Here is a 17,867-nt window from a genome sequence, read left to right as displayed (position 1 = left end):
CCTTTCACAGGGGTCGCCTAAGACCATCCTGCCTATCAGATATTTACATGACGATTCATCACAGTAGCAACATTACAGTGATGAAGTAGCAACGAAAGTCATTTTATGGTTGGGTCACAACATGAGGAACTGTATTTGAAGGGCCAGAAGGTTGAGAACCACTGCTCCGGATGGTCACGCTGGCCAGCGGGGTCACGGAGTGCCTGACGCCTTCTCTATTGTCCCTTAAAGTTGCCAGGCTTTGCGGACCATTTGATGAATTGGCCACTTGGTCAACAGAGAGGAGTTTGTTCGCAGGCTGGCCTTCTTCTCATTCTGTAGACTCTGCTACCCTCCTGTGGTCATGTCGAGTTATGGCCACCTCGGCTTTCTTGTAAGATTTTACCACCAGCAGAAGGTGAACCTCAACATGTGAGATCCCATCCCAGTGAACACTGATCTATTCAGGAGCGGTGAGAGGAAGCGTGGGTACATCAAACTGTTTATATACAAAGAGGAAGTGCCTGCATGTTTAGGAAACCCAGCTCAAGGGGAGGAGAATGTCAACAGAGATTATAGAAACTAAGGACAGAGTCGTGGACAAAGGATCGCCTGAGACAAAGCTACTATTTTAAGTCCTGGGCCCCTTTGACGTGTCCACCCGGCTACAGTTTTGCTGGTAGGAGCAATGCCTTCAGTCGGTTATGAAATAGACAACAGCTTGACATCCGCATGAACCCCACAGGCACGTGACAACCAGAAGGCGACCTTGGTCTCCAACAAGCATTTGAGAGGTGACTGCAAACAGCAGTAGTTTCTAGTTGTGCCTTTCGTTCTTGAGAATCCCTGCTAACTTCGGATGAGTGCAAGCGTGACATGGACATCGCCCGTCCCAGCCGAGGAGAATATAACACACAGCTACAGAGAGCGTTCCCTTATTCAAAACAAAAGACTCTTCTTACTGCCGGGGAACGTGGCCAGCACCCGTGGGTCTCAGTAGAAAAGGTAGGAAGCTGGGATTGACGCACACAGTGAAGAATGTACGTGAGATGCGAGGAAGAAAGCTGGGAACGGAGCGTGGCTGATAATGTCGTATGTGGCCAAGAAAATGGAACTTAAAAATCTAGGGGGCTGGGTTTCCCTTTCTGCTCTGCCACCAAGAAGCAGTGTGACCTTGGAAGGGTCGTGTGACCTTTCTCAGTCCCCTCGTCTGCAGGGAGAGTGTCACACTAAACACTCTTTCACCCTGACCGGTTTGGCTCAGTGGATAGAGCGTCAACCTGCGGACTGAAGGGTCCCACGTTCAATTCCGGTCAAGGGCATGTACTTTGGTTGCGGGCTCCATCCCCATTAGGGGGGATGTAGGAGGCAGCTGATCGATGTTTTCTCTCTCATCCATGTTTCTAACTCTCTATCCCTCTCCCTTCCTCTCTGTAAAAATCAATAAAAATATATTATTTTAAAAAACAATCGTTCACTGACCATTTAACCCTGAATGTTCATAAGCCTAAGAGTCTAAGACAGGGGTGGGCAAACTTTTTGACTCAAGGGCCACAATGGGTTCTTAAACTGGACCGGAGGGCCGGAACAAAAGCATGGATGGAGTGTTTGTGTGAACTAATATAAATTCAAAGTAAACATCATTACATAAAAGGGTACGGTCTTTTTTTTTTTTTAGTTTTATTCATTTCAAACGGGCGGATCCGGCCCGAGGGCTGTAGTTTGCCCACAGCTGGTCTAAGAGGAGGCGGTCAAAGGGAGCAGCGGAGGTGGGGGGAGGAGGAAAATTTTAACTGTTTCATTGGTTGGGACACAGATGTACTTGCAACCAAGGGAATGACTCAATGACCCTTTCAGATGACCTTTTCTCCTAAAATCTAGGGAATTGGAGGTGCTTCTCCAAATAGGCTGTTTGCCCAATGAATAGAATCCTAGCATCTCGAGATTTTAAACCTTGATGGTTCAAGCAGCCTTTGAAAGCCTGGTCATCGGAGAGGTCTTCTGGGTACATAGCTAAAATCCGCCTCACCGTAGCTGATCATCATTGCTCCTAGTTTTACCCTTGGGAGTCGGAGAGAACAAGTCTAATTCCTCTTTTTTTAAATAACTAGCCACATGTTAACAGGTATCTACCAGGTTCTTCTCTTTTAGTATCCACAGTCCCCTCAATGAATCCCTGCCCAGCTTGGTTTGAAGTTCTTTCATCACATGAAGGGTTTGAATACAGGGTGGGGAGTTATTGAAGCTATCAGGCAAACAAACCACCACAGAAAGACTACAAAACATTTTTTACAAGCAAGGTCCCAAAAATCGACTCCCAAACAATATTTTTCAGAAGTTGCTGGAGAAAGGGCCCCACCAAAACAAGGAAGTAAATTAAGAGAAAAGTAAGAGCTGGAATCCAGAAAACAGAGATCTATAACAAGGAGAAAATCCCCCCCAAAAAATGTTCTTGTAAGATCACATGACCAGTTCAACTTGGAGCAGGGCAGAGGGGCTTTTAAAAAGCCCCTATCAACAAGGCGAATTTGATAGAACACCTTACGTATTTCAACATACCGAGAGATTTTGGCAATTGAAGAAAATGGTTGGGGTTCAATGGGCGACTTGTCAATAATAAACCTAAGTAAACCAAAAAATAATCAAAATTTTATTAAATCTAGGAAAAAAACAAAACATTGTGCAAGAAAGGAAAGATACTTGATTTGACACCACTATAAGATCGGTCACTCTGTTTTCCATTTATTTTGTAACCAGTGTATTGAGGAATTGGAATTTCGAATCAATGGGAAACAAAAAAATTTTTTTAAATTTTTAATCACGCTCTTTTCATTCACGCTCTGTCAAATCTTCCTTCCCTGCACGATAGTAAATCCTTTAACACCTCGGGCAGGTCCCATAACTTTCCAGTTCTTTGCAGTTATTAAAACTCAGTCCCATCCTGTTAATAAGTCTGGGCTCATATCTGATTCAAAACGTTCCCTTCTCCCTCAGTGCGAGCCTGACCTGTGGCTGGAAGGAAGAGAGTTTTTTATCGCCACACCATCTCCATCTTCATATTCCAGATCCTTTGGCAGTGGGAATAGGGAAGGGGCTTGGAGTGGGGGTGGGGGGAGACAAACATCTCCTTACTTAACTGGAGTCACTGGAATCCTCTCTCTTGGCCAATCTTGACTGGCCAGTGAGTCTCGGCCAACCTTGACTGGCCAGTGAGTCTAGGCCAACCTTGACTGGCCAGTAAGTCTAGGCCAACCTTGACTGGCCAGCGAGTCTCAGCCAACCTTGACTGGCCAGTGAGTCTAGGCCAACCTTGACTGGCCAGTGAGTCTTGGCCAACCTTGACTGGCCAGTAAGTCTCGGCCAACCTTGACTGGCCAGCGAGTCTCGGCCAACCTTGAATGGCCTGTAAGTCTAGGCCAAACTTGACTGGCCAGAAAGTCTCGGCCAACCTTGACTGGCCAGTAAGTCTCGGCCAACCTTGACTGGCCTGTAAGTCTCGGCCAACCTTGACTGGCCAGTAAGTCTAGTCATGTGGAGCTGGAGCACAAAGCTGACTCTTTCATGGGGTACATGAGTGTGTTGACTGTAGGATGTCATAGGCACCCCCTCACTACATGTTTCACTAATGGGAACCAGTGGGAAATGCTACCCTAGCTCTACTCTTCTGCCCTCCCAACTCCCATCACTAGTGTTCCATCCAAAGCCTCTTGCTGATGGGGTCTCCTCATACTGTGGGCAGCCCTCTGACTTGGAGGATCAGCAACAGGTCTCAAGGCCAGCCTCATCCTGCAGGGTTCACTCAACCCGCTGGGGACTCGCAGCCCCCTCCCGGTGCTGGTGCTGGCCACGGCTCTGCTGCTGCCCCTTTTCTGAGCCCCGTGGTCTCCCTCTGATTCTTCTCCCTTTCTCAGGTTCCTTTGATGTCGGTGAAGGAAAAGAAACCCTTGTGGGTTGGCAAGCCCCTCTTACCATGAACGCTGCACTCACTCCCCACCGGGCTAGAGACTCTAAAAATTCCCCTGTGTCTCTAGACTTCTTGTGTAAACTGCCACCATCCCTCTTCTCATCCTTTCTCCCTGGTTTGATTCTCCTAGATCAGTGGTCGGCAAACTGTGGCTCGCGAGTCACATGCGGCTCTTTGGCCCCTTGAGTGTGGCTCTTCCACAAAATACCGACTTCAGCGCATGGGCCACGAAGTTTCAATCGCACTGTACATGCGCGCCCGCACGTGGTATTTTGTGGAAGAGCCACACTCAAGGGGCCAAAGAGCCGCATGTGGCTCGCGAGCCGCCGTTTGCCGACCACTGTCCTAGATGGTCTGGCTCCCTCCCCTCTGTCTTTCCTTCAAAAGTAGGTAGGAGACTTTAAGCCTCTTCCTTTCATATGGGGTTATAGTCACAATTCCTTGGCATTTTCCCCCTTTAAGTATTTATTATCCAAAGTTGTCAATATTAACCATTCTGCAAATAATCTTTCAGTTGGGAAAATTGAATTAAACTGTGTTAAAGAAGAGAGGATAAAAGTTTTAATTTTTCTAACATTTGGCCTTCTTTTCTTTTTTTAATTTTGTGCATTAATCAGAAAAAAAATGTGCTTTTATCATATTGGTGACCTTCATGCTACTCTCATGAAGCAACTTTTAGCGCTTTATTACATAACTTCCTCTGGCCAAAGAATTATACTTCAGTAAACCTATTATATGACATCATCCCCTCCCAAATGCAATGTTTACTCCGTACAGAGCAAGGACTGTATGCCAGTCATTGTACTAAGTGTTAGGTCTGTGTTTGTCAAACTATTGGTCATGACCCATTGATGGGTTGTAAAATTAACTCAGTGGCTCATGACCAGGATTTTTTAAAATATGAAATAGAGCAGATATAAATGTCTTACCACAGTCCTGTACACCTGAAACTAATATAAAACAATATTGAATGTCAACTATAATAGAAAAAATAAAAAATCATTTAAAAAGAATAACATTAAAATAAATAAAATTTTAAAAAGAAATCGAACAGGAAATATCAGAGTGTGTTGCACATAATAAGGGTGTTGTTTCACGACATTGTTGTTAAAGTTATGTAGGTCTCTGCCCATGTGTACATCTAGGTACTCCAATTATTAATGTAAAAATCTGTTTCCTACTGCAGATTATTATAGGAAAAATGAAAAGCATTTTTGATCCATCCCCTTATTTAATCCTAGCAGATAGATAGATCATAGATAGATAGAGTAGGTACAGTTATTGTCCTCAGTTTGAAGGTAAGAAAACTAAGGCCGAAAAGAATTGAACAATATGCTTGAGTTCAAAGAGCTAAAAGATCATAGATTTGGGATTCAAATCTAGACCCAGCTCTGCGCTCTTCACCACATCCTGTCTCTCTTTCACTAGATTAAGAAACAAAATAAGAGGCCATGGTCAAAGCTATGTTCACACCTTTGGATAAAAGGCCTAATATAGGGTGTCCCAAAATTCACGCAAGATTTGCAATTGAATTGAATTGCAAATCTTGCGTGAATTTTGGGACACCCTATAAAAAGGAAATAGACACAAATTTCCTAGACTAAGGTCCTGCTTGCCTAGGTCATCTCTGTTTCCCACCCTATCAAAACCATTTCACATGACTCATGCTTAGGGTGCAGAGTGGTCCATCGTACTTATTAAACCTGGCCATGCAGACATGACAGCGAGCACAATGGGTCGGCAGCAATACCTGTCCCCGTTGTCGCATTAAGATCTCAGCCTGGAGTCTGTGTCTAAGCCATCTGGGCTACTCCATCCATCTTCACCTCATCCTTCCATACCACATTGACTTTTCTCAAACTCCACTGCACCCCCAACTCCCTCCTCCAACCTGTCTGGGAAGGCAGCGGAGCAGCTGGCATGGGGAGCCAAGTGGTTAGACCATCTCCGACTAACTCATCCACACACATAGCCGTGGCAATGGAGGCGCCGCATCCCAAAGCCCCGACACCAGAATTCACCACCTCCCTGTCCCTGAAGAGCTCTGGAACCACAAAGAATGAGCTCACTGTTAAAAACATCCTAAAATCATTAAAAATCCTCACAGGCTTACCCCTGAGAAAAGTGACTCCAGTCCTTGGGCACAGTTCCCCAAGAAGGCCAGTTTGAAGAGAAGAGATTCTTTCTGGACCTCAGAACTCCTTGATGCAAAGCGTGAGTGGCCCGGGGATTTGCTGTTCCCTTCAAGCAACCGGTCCCATCCCTTTGACGGACATGCATTAGGTTTCTTTGGCCAAGTATCCATCAATCGAATCTGAGCTTCAAATGGATCAATAAATCCAACCTAATCATTGAGAGCCAGTTGAGAGAAAAAAAAACACAGCCTTGGTGGAATTCAGAAGGGTAACAAATTTCTCAGGTGTGGGACAAAAACTAAAGCTTCAGATACAAGACTAATGGGACATTCCTGTTAGCCGGACGGCCCAAAACCACCAACCTCCAGAACAGCAATGGCGTCCATTACTGCTCCCAGGGGATCTCTTGGGCCATGCGTTTTAGGGAGCTGCCACCCCCAAAGGACTCAGTGTACTCTGACCTCACCCTCGAGCTGCCTCGGCCACTTCATTGGTTAAAAATACCCCTGAACTGTCCTAATTTTAGAAAAGGCAGCACAGTTATAGCCAAGGTGATCTTGCCGAAGAAGCCAGCCAATCAGGCAACACAGATTCCAGGCCAGCAATGCAAGTACCTAGAAGCCTTCTGCCCCTGCAAAGTGATTCGGAGCTTCTAGTCCTATGGGATGTGGGCATATGCCCAGGGGCCATTGTGGGGGGCATCCAACCTCTTTGTGGCAACATATCTCCAAAAAGGGGGAAACAAAATGTAGATACATCCAGGGTGCATCCCATGGACGCTCTGCCTTCTTTCCTCTACCCTCATACCACGTGTGGATGATGACAAGGAACACAGCCCGGCCGGTGTGGCTCAGTGGTTGGGCGTTGACCTATGAACCAGGAATTCACAGTTTGAATCCCAGTCAGGGCACATGCCTAGGTTGCAGGCTCGATCCCCAGTAGGGGGCGTGCAGGAGGCATCTGATCAATGACCCTCTCTTATCACTGATGTTTCTACCTCTCTCTCCCTCTCCCTTCCTCTCTGAAATCAATAAAAATATATTTTTTAAAAAAAAGAAAACAAGGAACATAAACTTTCCTAGAGACCGAATTCAAGTTCCAGTCTTACCCATCACCTATCATGCCCACATGACCGTTAAATCTGCCAGTGGTCAAATTTGACCTTCCTCTGACCTTCGTGACCTCAAAATAGCCCTGCTTTCCCGCTGATCTGATAGGTGCTCTTGGAATAATTACTCTTAATAATCACTACAAATAAACTCTATCGTAGTAGCTATTCCACTTCTGGCTTTCATGTTATTCACCTTCTTCCAAATAAACATCATTTCCTGATGCCTGGAAAGTTCCAATCTTGTTCCAGATTGACATATTACTTTTCCATTATCTCAGAGCGGCAATAATAATAACAGTTATAACATCTTCCTTCTCCTAGAAGAATCCTGGCCACTTCTTGTACTTTTCTTGTTTGGAATTCTCTTGTGGGCTTATTTTTTTTTCTTTCTCCTCCTCCTCCTTAGTGGAAAATGTTACTTCTAGCTGCTGGATTTAATTTACTTTAATTTAATTACGGCATTTTCCACACATGCCCACAGGCTCTTGGTAATAGTTGCATTTTTTGATAAATCTAATATATAATAATGACTTTGTTTTTAATTTTCCACTGAGAATTGGATCCCGAGTTGAATCCAGAGCTCCAGACAGGGGCGTCTGGTTCCTTCCACGTGCCTGGGTTTCAGGCAACTGAGGGGCTCTTGATTGGAATATGGCTGTGCCTTTACTTTCTCTCCCCACACACCCGTGTTCCGTGTCCTCTGCGAACATCCCATGGGGATGTGCAATGGCCAGTTGCTTCTGTCAAAATGATCAAACTGGTTGTGCAGGCCTACCCGGGGCTGGACTATGAGAGAAAACTGAAGGTTCCTGGCCAAGACGATTATACAAAGCGATTGTGTGGACAGTACTCTTTGAGGATGGCCTTTACTGGGTGTCCTGCTGCTGTCTGCCTGTAGCCACGCGTCACGGGGCCAACTCCGAGTTGTCATTAAATACAGTCCAACCCAAAGATAAACCCTATGACCATGGCTCTGTGGTCTCTTTACAAAGACCATCCTAGCACCATGGCAACGTTCATTGACTGACATCTTCATGAACAAGTGTCCATGTTCAGTTCATTCAACTCTAGGATAAATTAACAAAGTTTGGGGTTCTCCTTGCCTTGTCTTTCTCCCCTAATCCAAGTGCTCAGTAGAGAGCTCAGCACCACAATATACACTCAGTAACATCTAGGGCTACTTTTCTTGGGTGTTTACTATGTGTCAAACACCATTCTACACATGTTACCTGTACTACTTCAGAGTACACCTACCAGCATGCGACTGTCCCCATCCTATAGATGAGGAAATGGAGGCCTACAGAGGTTAGATGACATGTTCAAGTTCACCCTGCAGTAAATGGTGGAAGTGTTCAAATGCATAGTCCATTAGGCTGTGCTTACCAACGAAAGCACAGAACTGCCAATCTGCAGCAAAGCGCTTGGAAAATGCCCTGCCTTTTAATACACTGGGCATCCCCTTGAGGTCAAGTGCAACAGACCTCAGGTCTCTGCCAGTAACTGAGATCTGCCCACAAGAAAACTTCTCTATGCACTCCAAGCACCTACGAGAAAAGCAGGCAAGCAGGACAAGTCAGAGCTTCGAAATGGAGCTAAAAGTCCCTGCTACAGTCTTTCCCACTTGACCATGGGGTGAGGGTGCTTTAGAAGCATGACCTAGGACAGTGGTCGGCAAACTGCGGCCCCTTGAGTGTGGCTCTTCCACAAAATACCACGTGCGGGCGCGCATGTACAGTGTGATTGAAACTTCATGGCCACACTCAAGGGGCCAAAGAGCCGCATGTGGCTCGCGAGCCGCAGTTTGCCGACCACGGGCCTAGGAGAACAGCACCACCACGGTACCCGGGCGACCTTCTACGTATCCACATAGCCATGCAGGTAGAAGCTTGAAACACAGCCCATCTGAACATCTCATGATCTTCTCAGAACAGGAGAGCCTGGGAGGCCTGGGAGGAGCTGCTTCAAGGTCATGGCCCACTCACCTCTCAGTCTGCCTGCAAGGACATCATGAGACAATCTCTCCTCACCTCCCACGTCCTAGGGTATGGGGCCTGCCTCCCTCAAAGCAGAAATGCAGACTATCAACCCACCCAGGCCCGGGTTGGGACTGGCTCCTCGGCCACGGGGAATCCCATAACTTGTACTGCAGTGGTCCAGCCCCTTTTGTATGCGTGTTGCCCTTTCTGGTGTGTTGGGTAAGGACCACGGGGAGCTGAGTACCTTTGGCTATTTTTCCTTTTGCCGAGTAAGTAATAAATGGTCTGGATCTACCTTTACCAGCCTAATCAGTCAGGCCTTGGCCTTACAGTAAGTCTTATGTGCGCTGACAAACTATCCCATCAAAGCAGGCACCTACTCAGGCAATGAAATGCAAATCAGCCAAGGAGAATATTTAAATAAGGGCTGCCTCATTTCAACTGACCATGTAAACTGATGCCAAAATCTAGTATCTCTCACACACACACACACACACACACACACACACACACACCTGTTTAAAAGCATTTCTAAGAGCCCGGCCGGCATGGCTCAGTGGTTGAGCACTGACCTATGAACCAAGAGATCACGGTTCAATTCCCAGTCAGGGCACATGCCCGGGTTGTGGGCTCAATCCCCCGTGTGGGACGTGCAAGAGACAGCCGATCCATGATTCTCTCTCATCACTGATGTTTCCATCTCTCTCTCCCTCTCCCTTCCTTTCTCTGAAATCAATTAAAAAAAATTTTTTTTCCAAAAAAGAAGCATTTCTAAGAGAAAGAAAAGTCACATTCACCAAAAGCCATTGCCTCTATTTGCCTTTTGCTAAGCAAGCTGGTGGTGACTTGGGGAAAAAAATGCACATGCATTCCGTTTAACAAAATTAATATTTGTTTTCTATAAACAAACTCAGGAGAATTCTCAGTGGGCACATCTTTCCACACCAGATTTTAAAGTCCTGTCTTAATTCTGAATCTCGGGATCTGTGCGACTCCAAATGCTAAGATGTGTCTGAGGATGGATCCCATCCCCTCCTCGGGTCTCACATGGGCCGTAACAGCCAAAGGAACTCGGAGAACTCCCCGTCACATGGCAGGACTGGGGATGGACTGCTCTGGTTTACAAATACACCGATTGCCAATTTTTGAATAGTTTTGTTCAAAGAATATGTGAAACATGATTAACACCAAAAGCACCATGAACTTATTGTAAACTACATTTAATGACTGAAAAGTCGCTTCAGGACAAAGTACATGAGGAATTAAAAGTGGGCTAGCCCGGCCAGTGTGACTCAGTTGATCACGCGCCATCCCATGCACCAAGAGGTCACCGGTTCGATTCCCAATCAGGGCACATGCCCGGGTTGCAGGCTCAATCCCCAGTAGGGGGCGTGCAGGAGGCAGCCCATCAATGATTCTTTCTCATCATTGATGTTTCTATCTCTCTCTCCCTCTCCCTTCCTGTCTCTCTAAAATCAATAAAAACATTATTTAAAAATAGTCTAATTACCATAGAATTTTTTTAAAAAACATGGAGGAGAAAACCCTCATTCTAAAGACCCAGACCATCTGTTGTAAAGGAAGATTTTCATTAATCACACTAGAAAACGCATCAGCTTTTTTTTTTTTTTTTTTTTTTAAATCAAAGCCTCAGAATTACCTCTGGGAAAACCAATTATCACACAGGCTGGGCAAAAGTAGGTTTACAGCTGCCAGTACTCGAAACACAGAGTAGATTCTTATATGACTGTGTATTAACTACTGTATTGTTTTCCATACAAACAACTGTAAACCTACTCCTGTCCCCACCCGGCCTATCAGATGGGCAGGGCCAGCTCAAGATGATATGATGAAGGAATGACAAATACCCACACTTCCACTTTTTAAGTCAGGGGTCCTCAAACTTTTTAAACCGGGGGCCAGTTCACTGTCCCTCAGACCGTTGGAGGGCCGGACTATAGTTTAAAAAAAAAAAAAACTATGAACAAATTCCTATGCACACTGCACATATCTTATTTTGAAGTAAAAAAACAAAACGGGAACAAATACAATCTTTGTATTTGCATGTGGCCCGCGGGCCGTAGTTTGAGGACCCCTGTTTTAAGCTTTTAAGTGTCTTTCCGTTTCACTAAGTTGTCCACTGTTCGAAATCCCAGGTATAATTAGCTTCATAGACATCGAATACAAAGGAGAGTGAGAACTCTCCCTCCTGCCAAATGTGTCCGACACGCCTAATCTCACTGGTGTACTCACACACACAGTTACTACAAAGTCATCCGCCTTTCCAGTTGGACTCCTTCGCATGGTTTTATTAAGAATGATGTCATGCAGTACTCCTTAGTTCACTTTTTTAAACATTTTTCTTTTCTTTTTTTCATTTCTTTCCCCAAAGAAGTCTTCGGACTACAGTCATTTGAAATTCATCCAGTAGGTTTCAAATACCATCAGTGAAACTGCTTATTTTTTAATTTTTTACCCCAAATCCTCATAGAATATTAGAAAAAAAAGAAAGCACGTGAAAGAAAAAACATTTTCAAAATTAACCAAACATTTGGGTGATGGGTGCACAATGCAGTGTGCAGATGATGCTTTGTTGAGTTGTACACTTGAAACCTATATGGTTTTGTTAAGCAATGTCACCCCAATAAAACTCAATTAAAAAAAAGAAAGAAAACTTAGTGGCAGCAATGATAACAATCTCATCTAAAAGCTGGCTGTAAGTAGATGTATCAATGTCAACGCCAGCTCTACCGAGTAGACTCATCCGCTGTGTTCCAACAAGCTCCTGTGCACGCATCACCCAGACCCTGGGGTGTAACTACTGCCTCAGTCCCTGTCTCCTCCCTGGGCCCTGAGCCACTGAAGGACAAGATCAGACTCACCTTCAAGAGTCCATCAAAAATGACTAAGCACCTACCATATTCAAGATACTGGGATTAAAAAAATACGAATAAGATATGCTTTTTGCCCTCAAAGAACTTACAATCTAATTTCAGCAGGTAAAGAATGAGAAGAGTAGAAATAAATAATTTCCACATACAAGAGTCCAAGTGATCATTGCAGTATATCCAAGGTCATATGAGAACGCTAGAGGTCCAGTGCACAAAATTCATGCACTTGTGGGGAGGGTCCCTCAGACCGGCCTGTGCCCTCTCACTGTCTGGGAGCCCTCAGGGGATGTCTGACTGCCACGGAGGCAGGAGAGGTTCCCACCACTGCCAATGCGCTCGCCAGCCATGAGCCCGGCTTCTGGCGCACTGACCACGGACTGACCACCATGGGGAAGCTCCTGCATTGAGCGTCTGGCCCCGGGTGGTTAGTGCGCGTCATAGCGACTCGTCGTTCCGCCATTCAGTCAATTTGCATATTAGCCTTTTATTATATAGGATAGGAGGAGAGCCAAGCAGGTGGGGGAGGTCTCCTTGCAGAAGCAACAGCTCTGTCTGGAAAGACGAATGGAAATTGACATGTAACAGGTAGAAAGGAAGGGATGACAGAAGGGTGCTTCGGGCAGGAGGCGGGGCCTGAGTCTAATACCATGGTGTGTGCCCAGCCTACCAGTCATTTGCTCTCCTGGAGTCAAGTTCAAGGCAAGGAACAATGGGAAATAGGACAAAGAGCTTCCATTTACTTACGCTGAGGTTCATTGGGGGTGGGAGGGTGTCACTAAAGGCCAGGGAGTGGTGTGGGGCGATTTGCATCTCCTCAGAGAGAGAGGAGCAGGAATTGGGGTACCTTAATGTAGTGGGAGGGGGGTAGTGGGGAGATTAATTTCTTGCTAAGTATAGTATCTCCCCTTTAAAATATGGTGAAGAGTTAATCCAGGAAGTTTAATCTGGCTTACACTTATTTCATCACATTCCGTAAGAATTGATTTAGGGAATATTTTTACTCAGCGGCGGAAATGAACAAAAAAGTCCACAGGCCCCAAAATGCAAACCCCATCAGCCCGCAGGCAATTGGTGTACAGTATGCAAATGTCTTCCCAGCCATCCCCACGGAAATCTCGACCCCTTCTCCAATTTGAATTCGCCCGTGGGAGCTTTAAGACTGAGAATCAGAAGTTTCCTTTCACCAAAGGTCAGCCCTGGAAAATCGTTCCCTAACCCTCAAAACAAACTCCGTTTGGGGGTTTCCCAAGCTGAAGTTGATTTCCGGAATTTACCAAGTGCTTACTCTCATTACCACTTTATGTCCCCCTAATGGAGCAAATTCTCTTTCCAAAGGCGGAACTCTTCCCAATTATTCTGTGAGAAGCCGGCCAGAGTTACTGCTCTACGTTTCAACACTCCAGGCTCCGCCAGCTGTAGGGAGGACCTTCACCAACATCATCCCCTCCCTCAATCAAGACTTACTTATTTCGGCCTGGCCGGTGTGGCTCAGTGGTTGAGCGTCGACCTATGAACCAGGAGGTCACAGTTCGATTCCTGGTCAGGGCACATGCCCTGGTTGCAGGCTCGATCCCTAGTAGGGGATGTGCAGGAGGCAGCCGATCCATGATTTTCTCTCCTCATTGATGTCTCTATCTCTCCCTCTCTCTTCCTCTCTGAAATCAATAAAAATATATATTTTTTAAAGCCATAACAAAATGTTATCCTCTATGAAATCAATAAAAATATATATATTTTTAAAGCCATAACAAAATGTTATGTCTCTTTAGTCCCTTTGAACCTGAAACGGTTCCTTAGCCTTTTGTGTGTGTATGTGTTTCTCTCAATGGTGCTATTTCTGAGAGAGGTAAGCCAGTTCTTCTGCAGAAAGCCCTTCCATTTGGATTTATCTGATATTTCTCCATGATTTGGTTCAAGTGATGCATCTGGGAGACAGGAAAACCACAGGCATGACGTGGTGTCCTTAGTGAATTACTTCCAGAAGCCCATGTTACTGGTTTTTCCATTGTGGGTGATATTAACATCAATCCTTGAGGGATGTGTGCCAAGTTTCTTCACTATAAATAAAATTACCTGTTTTCCCTTTGTATGTGCTTTGTAAGTCAGTACTTGGAGACTATCATACCTTTCCTCATCAAATTTTAATCACTAGCTATAACATTCATTGCCTATTTCCAACTTCATTGTTCCTTCTACGTGTATTAGTTGGCAACATAATGTAAGGAAGAGCTTTCCCATCTCTCCAATTTATTTATTTATTCATTCACTCATGTACATTAGCACACATCATAAATATTAACTGGATTTATTGGTTTGTAATCAAATTGTGATGCTCAAAATTGGCCCAGATTTCACTTCAAGCTGGCTGCTGTGTTCTTTTCTACAAATCAATAATGAACTTCTACTTCTGGAATCATTTCAGAGGTACAGAGAAGTTGCAAAGATGGCACAGACAGCTCACATCTGCTCCTCGCCATTCTACGTTACCATGCTACATCTGTCAGAACGGAGAAACCAGCCATTGTGTGTTACTATGAACTGAACGCCAGACTTCATTAGGGTTTGCCAATTTTCCCACTGATGTCCTTCCTGAATCCAGTTCAGGGTACCACATGGCATCTTAGTCCACTCTCCTCTGTCAGTTTCTTTCATCTTTCCCTGTTTTTCATGGCCTCGAGTATTTTGAGGAATACTGGTCAGGTAATTTCTACAATATACCCCAATCTGAGGTTAGGGGGTGTTTTCGTCATGATTAGACACGGGTTATGGCAGTGGTTCTCAACCTTCTGGCCCTTTAAATACAGTTCCTCATGTTGTGACCCAACCATAAAATTATTTTTGTTGCTACTTCATCACTGTAATGTTGCTACTGTTATGAATCGTCATGTAAATATCTGATATGCAGGATGGTCTTAGGCGACCCCTGTGAAAGGGTCGTTCGACCGCCAAAGGGGTCGTGACCCACAGGTTGAGAACCGCTGGGTTATGGGGTTTGGGGAAAGAATACCACGGAGATGAAACCCTTTGTGATCACATACAAGGGGTATAAGCCAGCAACATGACCTACCACTAAGCTGGGTTATGGGGTTTGGGGAAAGAATACCACGGAGACGAAACCCTTTGTGATCACATCATAACAAGGGGTATAAGCCAGCAACATGACCTACCACTAGGGGCATTGACCTTGATCGCTTTGGTTAAGGGAGTGACTTCCAGGTTTCTCCACTGTGAAATGACTATTTTCCCCTTTCTATGTTCTAGTCATTGGTAATGAGTCACTGTAGCCCAGTCCACACGTTGTTGGGGGCACAGAGGGGGTGAGTGTGGGAAGATTAAGCGACATCTCCAGGAGGGAGTGAAATATCTACATGTATTATTTGGAATTCTTCTGTAAGGAAAGTTTGTCTAGCCCAGTCCACACGTTGTTGGGGGCACAGAGGGGGTCAGTGTGGGAAGATTAAGTGCCAGATCCAGGAGGGGGTAAAATATCTACATGTATTATTTGGAATTATTCTGTAGGAAAGTTTGTTGCTTCTCCTCCATTTAGTTATCTTGTTATCCAGTTATTTACAGCATGTACATTTTATCCTTTGAGTCCTGATGCTATTTTACATGTATATTTGTTGCAATTGTCCCAGCTTTGACCAGGAGTTCTTTCAGTTTGGTGCCTGAGTCCCCGCAACGTGTCTCCATACTTTTGGTCTTTGACCACATCCTTATTTCCTGCCACTACAAGTCTCCAGGCAAACCTTGTACTCCCCTTGCTCTATCCCTAGAATAAGCTTTTTTTTAAAAATTTTTTATCCTCACCCGAGGATATTTTTCCATTACTTTTTTTTTAGAGAGAGTAGAAGGGAAGGGGAGAGAGACAGAGAGAGAAACATCCATGTGAGAGAGAGAGAGACATGGATTGGTTGCCTCGAACGTGCACCCCAACGAGGGCCAGGGATGGAGGTATGTGCCCTTGACAGGAATCGAACCAGGACCCTTCAGTCCTCGGACCAAAGCTCTATCCACTGAGCCAAAACGGCTAGGGCTAAGCTTATTATTTACTATTTCTCCAAGGATCCCTGGCTCCCATTATGGGAGACAAGTGTTTAGAAAACAAGATCTGGGGGCCTGGTGTGCTCCTGAGTGTCACCGCATCTAGGCCAAGAGGCTTTCTTTTCAAATGTCGGTGAGACAGAGGGAGAGTGATGGGAATGGAACTGGAGCAGGTATCCGATTTTTGTTGTACTGATCCCAGTAACCGGCAAAGCTGTGTTTTAGATCCTGGCTCCTCTTGAAAAACAGAATGAACCCAACAGACCAGTTAGATAGAAGGGAAAGTGAAGGCAGGTGGCCCAGAGGATGTGAGAATTTGAGAGAAATAGAGGATGGGGCAGGGGGCCAAACAATGGATGCTCATTCATCTCAGTTTTCGGAGGACAAGGCTGGTACATGCGGCCTATGGGCCCCGTGTGATGATTAACAGCACCCCTTTCACACTCAAAGGGACCTCAATTTGCACCACCGATGATCTGGTCACCCTGGAAACTACCTTGAGGATAAAGTTTGTGGTGGCTAAACCCCTGATGAGGAATTTGAGGGTCAAGCAATGTAATCATGCCTTTGCGTTTCATAGAAATTTCCATGGAGATTGAAACGACTTTTCAAGATTCCTTGGATTTCGAATGTGTTTCTGCTAAGCTTTCTTCCTGGCACCCCGCTGGGCTATGAAGGTCAAGAGTGTCCATCCATCTGAAAAGCTAATTGTTCCCCATGTCAGTTAACCCAGCGACTGGGCCTGGTTTACAATCCCCAAGCGGCTTCCACTAAGTCCCTTTGGTGCTTTAAGAGCAGATCCCACCAATGGAAAGGAAAAAAATCCCTTTAACAACCTCCTCTCACTTACCCAATCCTCCTTCCGCCTGCTCAGTGCCTTGGATTCCTGTCTATACCTTCCTCCCCATCTTGAAGGACACGGGTGGAGTGAGTGTAAGCTTGACTTAATTTTCTACCACTCAGATTTTGAAATTTTAAAATGATGTTTAGACAGAAAAAAAAGTGGGGGGGGGGGCCAGGGGGCGGCCTAGCCAGTTCTGCTCAGTGGATAGAGAGTCGGCCTGCAGACTGAAGGGTCCTGGGTTCGATTCCAGCCAAGGGCGCATGCCCGGATTGTGGGCTCGATCCCCAGTGTGGGGTGTGCAGGAGTCATCCAGTCAATGATTCGCTCTAATCATTGATGTTTCTATCTCTATCTCTCCTCTCTGAAATCAATAAAAATGTATTTTTAAAAAAAAAAAAAGAAAGAGAGAAATCCAATGACAGTCAAAAGGGAAAAGCCTGGAAACTTCTTTTACCAGATGTATGTCTGTCTCATCCATCAAGACTTCTGAGCCTTTTTACTCTGAAAGCTTACACCTTTCTTTGGCTTAGAAAAATTTCTCCTAAGTTATTTCAAATTAGTTCTTCCGTTTCCTGTGCTCCTTCCTTTACTTTTAGAATGTGTTGTCCACATGACAGGCATCCTCCACCCGTTTCCAAATCTCACCTCTTCCCTGGTGATTTCGATCTCTGCCTGCTTTGCTCTGTGATTTGTGATGCTAATGGTGGCCCATTTTTCAGTCAACTCATATAGTTGTCATCTGTCACCACTCACCTTCTTGACTCACTTACTGAATTCGTCAGATTATTAAAAAGTCTTCTTACTTTATGTGCAGTTTTATAGTTTTGTCCTTAAGTGCTCTTTTTATAAGATTTTTTAAAAATATATTTTTATTGATTTCAGAGAGGAAGGGAGAGGGAGAGAGAGATAGAAACATCAATGAT

This window comes from Myotis brandtii, unplaced genomic scaffold (genome assembly GCF_000412655.1).
Source record: "Myotis brandtii unplaced genomic scaffold, ASM41265v1 scaffold612, whole genome shotgun sequence".
In the NCBI taxonomy this organism is placed as follows: Eukaryota; Metazoa; Chordata; class Mammalia; order Chiroptera; family Vespertilionidae; genus Myotis; species Myotis brandtii.
The sequence above is the reverse complement of the archived record's forward strand: the minus strand, read 5'-3'. Positions refer to the sequence as shown.